The following is a 13,634-nucleotide window of genomic DNA, read 5'->3' on the forward strand; positions in this document are numbered from 1 at the left end:
TCGTTGCTAGTGATATGAAGTCTTAGATTAGGTTTAACCAGAATATTTATAGATATCAGTCAAGAGAGCCTGCTGGTTAAGAATTTGGGCTGTGAATCAGAAAGTTGTGCATGTAAATTTAATCTCTGTGATTCAGGAGCCAGGTGGACTTGAACAGATATTTTAACCTTGCTAGGTCCCAGCTTCCCATATGGGGACAATTGGTGTATTGTGAAGATTTGGTGAAAATATATGTTAAGCACTTGACACAAAGTAAATTTTCCATAAACACTAGACTGTAATTCTTGTCATTATTATTATATTAATTTTTAATACTCATGCCCCTACTACTGACCTACCATAAAAAACTAGAGTGAAATGTTAAAGCAGCAAACAAATCTTAACATACCATTACCAATTCTCTGTGGCCAGCGGTCTGTTAAGTAGTCTCTTATTTTTATTGATTCCTTTGTATCTTGTCACCTCGGAAACAGTGTGACAGGGATGACTCTACAGTGTGATCTCCGTGAGAACAGTGACTCCATGAGGACACACACACTCAGTGACTAATACAACATCTAGCTAACAATTGGACCTCATTAAATGTATACACGAAGGAGAATAATAAAATGTATTTTTTTTACATTTTATCCAAATTCATTCTGCTTCCTACACTATAGGCCGATAAATTGGGAGATAAGTTGTTGGGGGAAAAAAATAACGTTGTTTGGAAAGTCAGCAGACTGAGAAGATGGTGGACTAGTGTCCCAAAGAACAATCTTATCCCAGTCAAAATTCAGGCTTCTTTTATATTAAAAATGAGAGAGGGGGTGATTGTTTGCTGCTGTTCTGGCAGCTGCCCATGTAGGTCAAGTCACGATGTTCCTGTAAACCTCCAACGAGACAAATGTTATTCTCTGTTCTGCGATGTTTTATCTCTCTATGGACTCTTAAAGATCAGAACCCTGATAATAGGCTATCCTGTTTATATCAGGCTATATACTACATTTGTTTTCAAGCTGTGTAGAGCGAGTATGACTAAGCACAGGCCGCAGAGCACAAAGGTTAAAGAGAAAGAAACAGATCCAACATGGAGTCAGATTTGCTCTTCCCTATTACATAAGGGATTGAGTAATTCCCAGCTTAACTTAACTTAACTCATAACATTCTCTGTCAACTCCAGGTCTTCCCCCAAAGGAAAAATGCCTCTCCAGCAGATGGTCAACAGTGTCCCACTTCTCTTAGAATAGCCTTATGACTTCCTTAGAATGTATTAGAATACTTAGTCAACTTAGCTTTCCACAACTTTGCACAAAAATTCCTCCAGGAAGGCCCTAGTTAGCCTGGAGTCCAGATAATAAAGTGTTCCCCTATCCTACAATATGTTTCCAAAAAATTGCTTGAAAGGTAGATTATTCAAAAATTAGATTATAGTTTAAATGCCTATTAGAGCCATCTAATAGATCTTTTACAAAGCCTGGTAATATCCTATAATGTGTCTAGTACTCTCTAATTTGTCATTTTTATAATTGTGATTTTCATGTCTAGCAAAATTAAGATTATATAGCACCCTTATGAATAAACTGTACTGGATAATTGGAGTTTTCAGGGTTTGGGGCTTTTTTCCCTTTATGTATTTTTAATGTCTCCTTCAATGGAAATAACTCTAATGTGTTCATGTATCTTTGCCTTACTCAACAGAGGATCAGGGTAGAATTTAATCTTTTCTAGTGATTCAAGTTCATCATTATGCAACAGATAATATTTGCTGAAATTCAGTTATATTAGTTCTTACTCAGTAACAAATACTTCAAAATCCACTGGCCTAAACTAATACTTTTATTATTTTATTTGTATCTGCAGACCAGCTAGGTGGCTCTTCTTATCTGAGCTGGACCCAGCTGATCTGGGCTGGACCTGCTCTTGCATCTTTAGTCAGTGAGAGGATCTGCTAGAAGCTGGCTGAGCTAGGATGGTCATAACTGGTAGGACGCATGTCTGCTCCACATGGTGTCTCATCTACAAGCAGGCCAGCCTGGCCTTGTTCACTTGACAACGGCAGAAGTGTACAGGAAACAGGGGTATACGGCCTCTTGGGACCTCTGTCAGAACTGGCACAATTATTTCCTTTGCATTCTTTTGCAAAGTAAGTCATGGGGTTAGCTCAGCTTCAGAGGGTAAAGAAGTAAATATCACATCTTGATAGAATTGCTGCAGAGTCATATTGAAAAGGGTATAGATGCAGAGGGGGTTGAAACTTTCAGGGCTCTTTCTTGCAAATAATCTACTATTGCATCATTAAGAAATCATGAGCTCCTAGACTTCAGTGCCTGATGCTAATTGGCTTCAGACCAGTATGAACTTTGAGCTCTTCTGTTTGCTTTTGGGGGAATTGTGTGGGACTCTTCTTCTCTTTAGGCTCTCTAAATTATCCTCACTGTTGATGTACCTGCTTCTCAAAGCCATTCAATTATATCTTTTCTGATTTTCTTGGAAATTTTTTTTACTGATTTTTCTAATTTGACTTGGACTCACTTGCTTAGAATCCCGTTGACCAATGTGGGTTAGGGATCCAGGTAAAGTTAATTCTCAGAAAGGTTTATGAAGGAGCTCTACTGTCTGTAATGCATTTTTACTACTTGGAAGCTTAGATTTTTTGCTGCTAGAAAGTATCATTGAGAGGTGTGTTTTCAGATTGCAAGAGTGAAATCCAAATCAGAGGAAAGGTATTAGATTGTTTTGTTTCCCATAAATGAAATATTTCACATATTTCATAGTAAGGCTCAAGAGGGAGGCCAGGAATGGTGCTTTTAGTACTTCCACATCATTTTATCCCCAGGTCCTAGTACAGTCTGAAGCTCATTCTAGTAGAATGAATGAATAAAGGCATGAGTGATTTAGAGTATTTCTAAACCTAGGTAGACTTATGAAAAACCCCAGTGCTCTTTATGTTCTAAAAAAGGTGGTGTGGGTATACTTCCTTGCCTCTGAGGGTATTTTAAGGCTTAACTAATGTCAGGAAAGGGCTTTGATAAGCCTAGATGAAGGGCATCCCATAACTATAATGTTTTATTCTTATAATACTATAAAATGCTTTTTGGGACATATAGCTTACATATTTTCCATAAAATTAATCCATAAATCATGTGCAAAATGTATCAAATCCAAAAGAAATAGCTTTGACCTTAGAATTGCTGCAGTGGTGGTTTGGTGATATACTACCTACTACATCAGCAGTACTCCAAAGTACATAAAACGTGCTTCCATATATTCAAAATGTGCAAACACTTAAAACAAATGACTAGCTGCTTTCAAAAAAAAAGATTAAATGATTCAGAGGTTTTTCATGTGCAATTATAAGTATTTTTAGGACTATCACAAATGCTGCAATTTTTAGTTATTTTCACCAGTTCTCTTGAAATACTCACTATTCACTTAAAAATGTTTCCTAGAGCTACCTTATGATCTCTTTTTTTAAAAAAGATGATCTTTATTTTCTGATGTTCCTGCTTAATAGCTGTATACACATGTCCAGAAAGGTTTTAATGGAATGTCAGCACACATCATCTTTTGGTTATATCTTTGTTTTATGTCACCAACATGGTAAGTACATGTGCAATTTTTTTCTGAGAAATACTCAATTTCTCTTTTTTGAGCTAGACTATCCAGTTTATGAGGGATGAACTGTGAATGATGGAAATGTTATCATCATTACCAGTGTTGCAAAAAGTGGTTATTCACTTACATTAAATGAACTGTAACAACTTTCTGTGATTTTTCAAAAACATAAAAAGATATACCCGTCACAAGTAGAATTTTTGCTTAAATAAGGTTGGTTTGAATACCTCCAACTGCTGCATGGGGTCTGTATAAGAACATCATTCTGCAAGTATTAAATCAGAATGGTGTGTGCATTCCATTCCCAGAACAACTTAGCAAAGGGCTGGAATATCATTGAAAGGGTATTGAGAGGGTATACCTATCATGAATGCAAGGTAAAAAAACAAAAACAAAAACAAAAAACTGCCATTAAGTTTAGAGGGATGATGACTCATCTCTACCAGATTTCTTATCTGTTTCACTGTGACTGAGCTGAAACTTTCTGCTTCCCTCCCATTTGATTAAAAATATCAAGATACTTTGGAATGAATTGCCCACATCAATCCCATTTTCTACCTCTATCTTTGCAAAGAAAGTGTGGTTATCACTTTCTTCTGTTCAAGAGACATCTCATTTTCTGAGTGAATAATTTTTCAGATTCAAGGTTTTTTGGGCTTTTGTAGGTTGGATGTGGAGCAACTACTCTTTATTCTTTATATTAACATTATTTTAGCTAAATTTTCTTCCTCTCTGGGATTCCAAGCCATCTTTGGGCTTAGAAATGACTTCTTGTGTATCAGATTTTGATATTTCTAATTTAATTTTGATATCTATATTTTCTGCTTAGCATTTTCTTAATACTAAGTTGATTTGAGTTTATATATGAATACTATAAATGGCATTATAATGCTGCAGTAATAAATAGTATTACAGTGCTAATTATAGTACTTATATTGTACTGTGATGCTATTTATAGTGCTTAATACTGAATTGAATATTTTATATAGGTGGGTGCTTTTCCAACTCTTCAAATATTTTATGCTTATATGCTAAAATTATTTAAATATAGATAGATGCTAGATTATTTTACTTGGACTCTGAAGGGCCATGTAAAATAAAGCTCATGTTTTTTGAACTGAAAATATATATGATATTAACATATATATACATATATATGTATATTAACATAGATAGATAGAGGTGTTTATACCCAATACATACAGTTGACCCTCTGTATGTGAGGTCTTATATCTTTGAATTCAGTGAACTTCAGACAGAAAATATTTGGGAAAAAAAATTCCAGAAAGTTGTAAAAAACAAAGCTTTATCCTGCCACATGCTGGCAACTATTTACATAGCATTTACATTGTATTATGTATTATAAATAATCTAGAGATGATTTAAAATATACAAGAAAATGTGTATAAGTCACATGCAAATATTATACCATTTTATACAAGGGACTTGAGCATCCATAGATTTTGGTATCTGTAAGGAATCCTAGAACATATCCCCTGTAGATACCAAGGGATTTTGTGTAGATATATGGCTTCCCAGGTGGCACTAGTGGTAAAGAACCTGCCTGCCAATGCAGGAGACATAAGAGACGAGGGTTCGATCCCTGGGTTGGAATGATCCCCTGGAAGAGGGCATGGCAACCCACTCTAGTATTCTTGCCTGGAGAATTCCATGGACAGGGAAGCCTGGCGGGCTACAGTCCATGGGGTCGCAAAGACTCAGACATGACTGAGCGACTGAGCACACACGTCAGCATACATTACTTACACACACACACACACACACACAAGGCTTTCCTAGTGGCTCAGACAGTAAAGAATCTGCCAGTAACGTGGGAGACCTGGGTTCGATCCCTGGATTGGTAAGATTCTCTGGAGAAGGGAATGGCTACCCAGTCTAGTATTCTTGCCTGGAAAGTTTCATGGACAGAGGAGCCTGGCGGGCTATACAGTCCTTGGGGTCACAAAGAGTCTGACAAGACTGAGTGACTAACACTCCTGCTACTAGTAGTGTGTGTGTGTGTGTGTGTGTGTGTGTATTTATATATATAAAATATATAATATATGCATATATGTATACATAATATATATAATACATAACATATACATAATATATATATTATGAATATTGCACTTTTATGCTAAAAGGCAGGCCTTTCTGAATCTAGTTTGTTTTACCATGTAACTATAGTCTGCTATTTTTGTTTTTCTCACTTCTGTATCTGAAAGTCTTGTTTTTATTTCCCAGCAGGTCTTAACCTGTTGTTCAGTCACTCAGTCTTGTCCAACTCTTTGCGACCCCGTGTACTGCAGCACACCAGGCTTCCCTGTCCTTCACCATATCCCAGAGGCTGCTCAAACTCATGTCCATTGAGTCAGTGATGCCATCCAACCATCCCATCCTCTGTTGTCCCCTTCTCCTCCTGCCTTCAATCTTTTCCAGCATCAGGGTCTTTTTTAATGGGTTAGTTCTTTGCATCAGGTGGCCAAAGTATTGGTGCTTCAGCGTCAGACCCTTCAATGAATTTCAGGGTTGATTTCCTTTAGGATTGACTGATTTGATCTCCTTGCAGTCCAAGGGACTCTCAAGAGTCTTCTCTAACACCACAGTTAGAAAGCATCAATTCTTTGGCATTCAGCCTTCTTTATGGTCCAACTCTCACATCCATACATGACTACTGGAAAAAGCATAGCTTTGACTAGATGGACCTTTATTGGCATAGCAATGTCTCTGCTTTTTAATATGCTGTCTTGGTTGGTCATAGCTTTTCTTCCAAGGAGCGAGCATCTTTTAATTTCATGGCTGTAGTCACCATCTACAATAATTTTGTCACCCATGAAAATAAAGTCTGTCACTGTTTCCATCGTTTCCCCATCTATTTTGCCATGAAGTGATGGGACCAGATGCCATGATCTTCATTTTTTGAATGTTGAGTTTTTAGTCAGCTTTTTCACTCCCCTCTTTCACGTTCTTTTTCACACTCCTCTTTCACCTTCATCAAGAGGCTCTTTAGTTCCTCTTCACTTTCTGCTGTAAGGGTGGTGTCATCTGCATATCTGAGGTTATTGATATTTCCACTGGCAGTCTTGATTCCAGCTTTGCTTCATCCAGCCTGGCATTTTGCATGATGTATTCTGCATATAAGTTAAATAAGCAGGGCAACAATATACAGCCTTGACTTACACCTTTCTCAATTTGGAACCTGTCCATTGCTCCATTTCCCGTTCTAACTGTTGCTTCTTGACCTGCGTACAGATTTCTCAGGAGGCAGGTCAGGTGGTCTGGTATTCCCATCTCTTGAAGAATTTGCCACTGTTTGTTGTGATCCACACAGTCGCAGTTTTTAGCATAGTCAGTGAAGAAGGAGTAAATGTTTTTCTGGAATTCTCTTGCTTTCTCTATGATCTAGTGGATGTTGGCAATTTGATCTCTGGTTCATCTGCCTTTTCTAAATCCAGCTGAACATTGGAAGTTCTCGGTTCACATACTGTTGAAGCCTAGCTTGGAGAATTTTGAGCACTACTTTGCTAGCATGTGAAATAAGTGCAATTTTGAAGTAGTTTGAGCATTCTTTTGCACTGCCTTTCTTTGGGATTGGAATGAAAACAGACCTTTTCCAGTCCTGTAGCCACTGCTGAGTTTTCCAAATGTGCTGGCATATTGAGTGCATCACTTTAACAGCATCATCTTTTAGGATTTGAAATAGCTCAGCTGGAATTCTATCATGTCCACTAGCTTTGTTCATAGTGATGCTTCCTAAGACCAACTTGACTTCTCACTCCATTTGACCCGGGGGCCTAGAAATTACAATTTTGTTTTTTCCCCTCTTCTCTTCAAGAGAGGAAGAGAAGATAAACATCTTCTCTTCAAGTCTTAAGAAGATAAATATGGATGTACCTGGCTAAAGTACTTCTGCACTAGCAAGTTGTATCTTAAGATTGCTTTTTCCTGCATGCTCACGTGTTTCCAATGTGAGAAGGCAGGATAAATAGTGTAATTTGTACCAGCTGCATTCTTACAGTATGGTAAAGGGTATTTAGAGGACATTAAAAATAACTTTAAGAATGTTAAGGAAGATGTTTTGAATCAGGGCTAATACGTAAAGCAGAATCTAGTCATATCACCTATGGAAAGGATAATCCCAACTGTTATTTATGTGTGAAGATTTTCATCTTATTTAATGCTTCAGAAAATTGTTTTGTTGGCCACTTTCTTCGGAAAATCACTCAAAACTTTTTTCTTAACTTTGTATAATTTTAACAGAAAACAGAACTTTTACCCTTAGTTTTTCATATCATTTTGCATTTGGGACTCAAAATGGTGATAGAGTTATTGCTCAGTTTGGAATTTAAGGGCTGTGTGACTTTAAAATTGTCCTTTCTCAAGAATGTTTCGTGAGTTTTGAAGGTCTAAAAGTGGGCCGTGATTGGAATATTTGACATTTTCTCTGTGAGATTTATTTGAGCATCTTGTTAAGACGTCCCCATTCAAAATCACTACATGGAAAGGGGTTGAAAGCCAGTCAAGTTCAAGCACACCTGATGGGAAGGAATTATTCCTCCGTTCTGGGCAGCGGTACTTGGCTGCCCCCTTGTGGACAGTTCCCACTGGTTATAAGCCTGGCCCCTTTCCTTGGAAAAGAGCCCCTAGAGCGTTTGGCCATTAACAGGCATTATTGCTGGGTCCATTTCCACAGTGTCTTAGTCATAAACTAAATGGGGCAGCTGGGTTATGTTCGACTTGTGTTCAGTTTGTTGAGGAAGTTGGATTAAAAAAAAATTAGAGTGTAGTTGACTTACAGTCTTGGGTTAGTTTCTGTTGGGTATTGCAAAGTACACTGTTCGTTGTGTTGTGCCCTGCAAAGTAATTGTTACTCGTGTGCATACATTCATTCTTTTTCAGATTCTTTTCTCATATAGGTTAATACAGACGATTGAGTGAGTTCCCTGTGCTGCATGGGAGGTCCTTATTGGTTGTCTATTTTATATTTTTGATTTGCGTTTCTATGGGGAAGAGATGACTAATCTTTAGAGCCTGTGGATGGGCAGAGTCCTGTGCTGACGGTCCTGCAGAAGAGGGTTGAGGGCAGGGTTTCGCTCCACAACCCCAGGTGTGTACCTTTTACAATTGTGCTCTGCCTAACAGGCTGCCCTGTAGAGATGGCTATCTGCTCAACTGGGAAGTCCACAAAATCCAGTTTGTTTTTGTGTAGGATACAAGGGTGAGGTTAAGTTACCTGCCTGAAGCCACATAGCTAGGAAGTGGAAGAACTGCAGCTCAAATCCAGGCTGCTGGATTGCCAAGTTCAGGTTGTGTTTAGAGGAAGGAGGAGGAGGAAGGTAACGTGGACCTTAATGAAGTAGCACTGAAATATGTGGGAGGGTAGCCCTGATTGAAAGTTAATAAAGATGGAGTAGAGTTGAGGCATGTGCTTTGGCCAGTCAGAAGTTGAACTTAGAATGCTGAGTACACATCAGTGGTACTTCGATTCATCTTCTTTAAAAAATACCCATTTTAAATATGTGGAACATAGGAGTGGAGTTCAGGCTCTTGGCTCAAGGTCCTGGATCTCCCTTATTACTGCTGGGATCCTACACAGTTCATGTGGCTTCTTTGTAGAATGGACAAGTCACCCATCTCCCAGGATTTTTTTCAGGGTTAAATGATGCATTGATGGTCGGGGGTTTTCACTTGGGGCACTTTTGCTCCTAGGGTACATTTGGCAGAGTCTGGAGACACTTTTGATGGTCACAACTGGGGATGGAGGGGTACCAGTGCCATTTAATGTGGAGAGGCCAAGAATGCTTCTAACCACCCTGTAATGCACAGAACAACCCTCCACAACAAAGAATCAGCTGACCAAGTGTCAAATGACAAACTTAAGATCAACAAATGTGTAAGTCAAAAGCCTGGTAACAGATAACAGCTCCCATGTGGACCTGTTGTTCTTTCAGGGCTTGCTGTGTGCCAGGCATTGTGTCAAGGAGCTTTACGTACATCATCTCAGTTCTCTCCAGCCTATAGGTTAAAATGGTTGAAGACAGAGGCCAAAAATGCTGCCCAAGGTCACAGAGTGCTGAATGGTAAAATTAAGATGTGGTCTAAAGTCTGCATACCTACGAAGCATTTCCTACAAACCTGTTTCTTCCTGGTTTAAAGTAGTTATTGTCCTTGGCTCTTCACGTTAGATAGTTAAAAGAATAAATTAACGTAAGCATTTACGGTGAGTTTGTCAAGATGTCCCACCCACTACACTGCGTTTCTGGCCACCCATGCGTGGGTCATCAGGAAAGGCCCTGATGTTCTCATTGTAGTTACCTGCTGCTTCCTACTCCCTAGTCAGGACAGGCCTCCGAACCAAAGAGTGTTCCATCTGTAGTCAGCCCTTAGTCGAGCTAAAAGTTTGGCCACACCATGAGTGATGCCCTGCCTCCACTGTTTGTTGTGGTTGTCACAAGAAAGAAGCATGTCAAAGAGGAGTTGTAATAGTTCACTCCCAAAGGGACTGTTCAGCGATGACTCCAAAGGCTGGCCAGTGCTTAAACTGTGTTCCAATGGAAAAGCAGACAAGACCTTTGGGGTCACCGTCACCCCCAGACAGTATATAAAAGCTAATTTTGATACTTCCCCTCCCCTAGATGAACAACAAAGACATAGCATGATCTCTTTGTAGGACCTAGTGGATCCCTTGCCTAGCATATCCCAGGGTTTATGTGGTCCAGTTGGAAAAAGTAAATGACAGCGTTACATGCTGAGACTACATCTGTTTTGAACAGAGTAAGGAAAAAAAAAAAAAAAGAAAACTCAAATAAATCTTAATGTAGATTAGGAAGTGTGGACTTCAATTACTTCCAAGTGGTATAAGCTTTTGATAATGTGTTTCAGCAGGGTAGGAATTATGAGGTGCTCAGACTAATTCTCTGAAATCACAAGAGGGATAAAGAGTTCTAATAGCATGTTACAGTAAGCTAGTGCCCAGGGAGTCGAATTTTATGGTTCACATTAAATTTCCTCACATCGAGACCATGAATTAAGTATTGATTTTTGGAGAACGCAGATTTAACAGAGTATAGTTCACTCTAAAATGACAATGAATGTAAATTAATCATTTTGTGCATGATTCAGTATTTCAGCAGTTTCTGTGTGGTCTCTGTATGGAGAGAGAGCAAAAGTTTCTTATGTGTTGGATATTAGTACGCTGATGTTTGTATTCATAAGCATAATATTTTAACTAAGGGAGATAGTTGCCCATTTGTGTAGAAGAAAGAGAAGCAGAAAAAGATTTCTCGAGGTCCTTGGTGGTGGGATGAGCTTGGAGATGCTGAAAAGCAGTTCTGTCTGTAATTGAGTCTATGCATATTGGGAGGAGTATTGAGATGTACTAATGAAATATACTCAGAGGTTTACAGAATCAGTAGAAAACATATATATGGCATTGTGTGTGTATATATGTATGTATTTACACATACACATATGCTCAATAGAATGGGAAAGACTAGAGATCTCATCAAGAAAATTAGAGATACCAAGGGAAAATTTCATACAAAGATGAGCACAATAAAGGACAGAAATGGTATGGACCTAAGAGAAGCAGAAAATATTAAGAAGAGGTGGCAAGAATACACAGAAATACTATGCAAAAAAGATCTTCATGACCCAGAGAACCACAATGGTGTGATCACTCACCTAGAGCCAGACATCCTGGAATGTGAAGTCAAGTGGGTCTTAGGAAGCATCACTACAAACAAAGCTAGTGGAGGTGATGGAATTCCAGTTGAGCTATTTCAAATCCTGAAAGATGATGCTGTGAAAGTGCCACAGTCAATATGTCAGCAAATCTGGAAAACTCAGCAGTGGCCACAGGACTGGAAAAGGTCAGTTTTCATTCTAACCCCAAAGAAAGGCAATTGCAAAGAATGTTCAAACTACCACACAACTGCACTCATCTCACACGCTAGCAAAGTAATGCTCAAAATTCTCCAAGCCAGGCTTCAACAGTATGTGAACCATGAAGTTCCAGATGTGCAAGTTGGATTTAGAAAAGGAAAAGGAACCAGAGATCAAGTTGCCAATATCTGTTGGATCATCAAAAAAGCAAAAGAGTTCCAGAAAAGCATCTACAATGCTTTATTGAATACACCAAAGCCTTTTACTCTGTGGATCACAACAAACTGTGGAAAATTCTTCAAGAGATAGGAATACCAGACCACCTGACCTGCCTCCTGAGAAATCTGTACGCAGGTCAGGAAGGAACAGTTAGAATCGGACATGGAACAACAGATTGGTTCCAAATTGGGAAAGGAGTACATCAAGGCTGTATATTGTCGTTGTGCTTATTTAAATTATATGCAGAGAACATCATGCAAAATGCCGGGATGGATGAAGCAAAAGCTGGAATCAAGATTGCCGGGAGAAATATCAGTAACCTCAGATATGCAGATGACACCACCCTTATGGCAGAAAGCAAAGAAGAACTAAAGAGCTTCTTGATGAAAGTTAAAGGGGAGAGTGAAAAAGTTGGCTTAAAACTCAGAAAACTAAGATCATGGCATCTGGTCTCATCACTTCATGGCAAATAGATGGAGAAACAGTGGAAACAGTGAGAGACTTTATTTTTTTGGGCTCCAAAATCACTGCAGATGGTGACTGCAGCCATGAAATTAAAAGACACTTGCTCCTTGGAAGAAAAACTATGACCAACCTAGATAGCGTATTAAAAAGCAGAGACATTACTTTGCTGACAAAGGTCCCTCTAGGCAAAGCTATGGTTTTTCCAGTAGTCATGTATGGATGTGAGAGTTGGACTGTGAAGAAAGATGAGTGCCGAAAAATTGATGCTTTTGAACTATGGTGTTGGAGAAGACTCTTGAGAGTCCCTTGGACTGCAAGGAGATCCAACCAGTCCATCCTAAAGGCGATTAGTCTTGGGTGTTCATTGGAAGGCCTTATGTTGAAGCTGAAACTCCAATACTTTGGCCACCTGATACGAAGAGCTGACCCATTAGAAAAGACCCTGATGCTGGGAAAGATTGAAGGCGGGAGGAGAAGGGGATGACAGAGGATGAGATGGTTGGGTGGCATCACCAACATGATGGAAATGAGTTTGAGTAGGTTCCAGGAGTTGGTGATGGACAAAGGAACGTGGCGTGCTGCAGTCAATGGGGTCATAGAGTCGGACACAACTGAGCGACTGAACTGAACTGATAAGCTCATACATATGTGCTATGTCTATGGTTATATTGCAATTAAGTATGGTTATTTATATACTACATAGTATATATAATGAAATATGTAAACTATAGTTTGCATAAGAAATGTTGTTGTTTAATCACTCAGTCATGTCTGACTCTTTGTGACCAATGGACTGTAACCTGCCAAACTCCTCTGTCCATGAGATTTCAAAGCAAGAATACTGGAGTGGGTTGCTATTTCCTTCTCCAGGGAATCTTCTGGACCCAGGGACTGAACTTGCATCTCTTACATTTACAGGCAGGTTCTTTACCACTGAGCCAAGCTGAGAAGCCCCATGCATAAGAAATAGAACTGTCTAAAACACATAATTTATATATATAATATTAATTTCATGTGTACTATATATTTAATATAATGCTAATATAATTACATAAAATATGTATAAACCAGTCCTGTTTGTTGTGTGTTATTGTAGAATATCAGATTCATGTAATGGTCCCTGCATGGCATACAGTCAATAAGCTGCGTTCTAAACTTGGAATCAGTGATTACATTGTTGCAATTCACTAATATGTTGCCCACAAAGGACACCTTGTCATATCCTGAAGTAAAGCCCAACATGTGGCAGTTGGCTGTTTAGTCACTAAGTCCTGTCCATTTCGTCACAACCCCATGGACTCTTTGCATAATTCTCCTTCTAGGCTCCTCTGTTCTTGGGATTTCCTAGGCCAGAATATTGGGGTGGGCTGCCATTTCCTTCTCCATAGGATCTTCCTGACCCAGGGACTGAACCTGCATCTCCTGCATTGCAGGCAGATTCTTTACTAACTGAACCCCAGTGAGGC

At 39.0% G+C, this 13,634-nt stretch overlaps 1 protein-coding gene across 1 annotated transcript in view; it reads left to right on the forward strand.

Annotated features, from left to right (window-relative positions):
- The window catches only part of THSD7B (thrombospondin type 1 domain containing 7B), a 993,808-nt gene that overhangs the window by 317,745 nt on the left and 662,429 nt on the right, over positions 1-13,634 (forward strand). The gene's annotated exons all lie outside the window — the stretch shown is intronic.

This window comes from Cervus canadensis, chromosome 15, assembly GCF_019320065.1.
Source record: "Cervus canadensis isolate Bull #8, Minnesota chromosome 15, ASM1932006v1, whole genome shotgun sequence".
In the NCBI taxonomy this organism is placed as follows: domain Eukaryota; kingdom Metazoa; phylum Chordata; class Mammalia; order Artiodactyla; family Cervidae; genus Cervus; species Cervus canadensis.